This window comes from Myotis lucifugus, unplaced genomic scaffold, assembly GCF_000147115.1.
Source record: "Myotis lucifugus unplaced genomic scaffold, Myoluc2.0 scaffold_536, whole genome shotgun sequence".
NCBI classification, from domain to species: domain Eukaryota; kingdom Metazoa; phylum Chordata; class Mammalia; order Chiroptera; family Vespertilionidae; genus Myotis; species Myotis lucifugus.
Window position 1 is genome coordinate 86,739 of NW_005871584.1, and position 2,491 is coordinate 89,229.

At 48.9% G+C, this 2,491-nt stretch overlaps 1 pseudogene; it reads left to right on the forward strand.

Annotated features, from left to right (window-relative positions):
- The first annotated feature begins 406 nt into the window (after nt 1–406).
- Nucleotides 407–1,790, forward strand: LOC102425396 (annotated as a pseudogene).
- The last annotated feature ends 701 nt before the right edge of the window (nt 1,791–2,491 follow it).

Below are 2,491 nucleotides of genomic sequence, written 5' to 3' on the forward strand. Positions count from 1 at the left end.
CCTAATCTTTTCTTTACACTTTGCCTTCTTGAGAATTCAGTCTAACATATTCATGAAGATAAGTAGAAGGGATGGAAGAAGTTCTCTTATAGCAATTTCACTTAAATTCCTTGCTTGAGCCCTAGCCAGTCTGGCTCAGTGGATAGAGTGTTGGCCTGTGGACTGAAAGGTCCCGGGTTTGGGTCAAGGGCACATGCCTGGGTTGTGGGCTCGTTCCCCAGTGTGGGTTGTGCAGGAGGCAGCCAGTCAATGATTCTCTCTCATCATTGATGTTTCCATCTCTCTCTCCCTCTCCCTTCCTCTCTGAAATCAATAAAAATATTTTTTTAAAAATTCCTCACTTGGCTTCCCCCGGACGCTGTTCCGTAAGGCTCGGCGGCGGGAACGGAGGCGGCCACGATTTGCCGGGGGACCCCAGGATGGCCCCCAAACTCTCAGACTCTGCGGAGCGGCTGCGCGCCACCGGCAACCAGAGCTTCCGCAACGGCCAGTTCTCCGAGGCCTCCTCGCTCTACAGCCGCGCGCTGCGGGTGATGCAGGAGCAAGGTTCTTTGAACTATAAAGAAGAAAGTGTTCTCTACTCCAACCGAGCAGCATGCCACTTGAAGGATGGGAACTGCAGAGATTGCATCAGATTGCACTTCAACACTGGCCTTGGTTCCCTTCAGCATGAAGCCATTGCTGCAGCCTATGAGGCTCTGGAGAAGTATCCCCTGGCCTACGTGGACTACAAGACTGTGCTGCAAATTGATGACAGTGTGATGTCAGCCTTGGAAGGCGTCAACAGAATGACCAGAGCTCTCATGGACTCACTTGGGCCGGAGTGGCGTCTGAAACTGCCCTCTATCCCCTTGGTGCCTGTTTCAGCTCAGAAGAGGAGGGATTCAGAATATCACAAAGAGACACCTAAAGGCAAATCCAAAGAAACCACAACTGCCAAGAGCAGAGTGCCTTCTGGGGATGTGGAGAGAGCCAGAGTTCTGAAGGAAGAAGGCAATGAGCTTGTAAAGAAGGGAAACCATAAGAAAGCTATTGAGAAGTACAGTGAAAGCCTCTCGTATAGTAACCTGGAGTCCACCACGTACAGCAACAGAGCGCTCTGCTATCTGGCCCTGAAGCAGTACTACAAGGAAGCGGTGAAGGACTGCACAGAAGCCCTCAAGCTGGATGGGGAAAATGTGAAGGCATTTTACAGACGGGCTCAAGCCTATAAGGCACTCAAGGACTATAAATCCAGCTTTGCAGACATCAACAGTCTCCTGAAAATTGAGCCTAAGAATGTCCCTGCACAGATGTTGCAGCAAGAAGTTAACCAGAACTTAAATTAAAATCCCAAAAGGGCAGCAGGAAACCTCCACTGGATGACTTCCTCTGTGTCTGCTTCTGGGACCCAGCATGCCCCCAAGTGAGCTCTGAAGCACCCTCCCTCTGCCCTACAAAGCAGTAGTAGCCTCCAACCCCTTAAGAGGCTTTGTTCAAATTAAGCTCAGTGTAGCAAAAACCAGACATTGTTTTGCTGGAAAGGTCCCCTGCTGTGCCGAAGCCCTGTTCTCCATCCCCTGCCTGGACAGCTAGCGGACCACACAAACAGGTCCTCATCAGCAAACCACTGGGCCCTGGCCCTGCCCCGAGCATGCTCCAGACTGAGGGCTGCCCTATGAGCGTCACCAGACCCACCTCACTGTGGTTCATGAGCAAACTCAGCTGGGGGTGTGGAAGGGGGGCCACGGGACTAGAAACACCTAAAGCAGCCTGTTGAGCTGGTTCTCCAGGGCTGCCAGCCTGCCCTGTCCTTGCCATAGTCCCCTGTGTTCTGAGTTCCAGCCCTCTTTGGCCAGGCCCCACTTTGGTAGGGATGCAGAACCCTGACCCTTGGGTGGCTTTGTCTGGGGCTCTGTGCTGCTGCTTGCATGGAGGTACCTAAGCTGTGTCAGGAGCCCAGAGGTGGCCACTCCTCCTGAAGGGGGGTGGGAACAAAGGCCTCCTTGAAGTCAGTGTCCTTCTGTTCTGGGCAGGGACCTTTGACCCCAACAGTGGCCCTCCAGGCTTCTTATTTCTTTGTTATATGCAGTTAATTTGAACTGAACTGACTCGGTTTTGTTGAACTGTGCATTTAAGTGATTACATTAAACATTTTTCTTCTGAAAAGTAGTAAAAAAATAAAATAAAATTCCTTGCTTGATATTCACCAAAATAACAGTGGTTTATCATCCAATATTGTTTTTAATAATTATTGGTGGACATTTAACATAGGCTTTCATCAATGCTTTTGAAAATGAATTAGACACAAACTTACAAAAAAACAACTTACAAAACGTTGTGTTATCAGCCAGTAGATTACCCCTTTCCCAACACTTACACCAATACTTCAAATGGTTCCTTTGTCCGGTGGCCTAAAAGTTTAAGCACCCAGTGACAATGCACCAAGCAATGCATCATAGTAAGATTTGAATGGATTAGAGATTTTTACTTTTTTTTTAATTATAAGAAA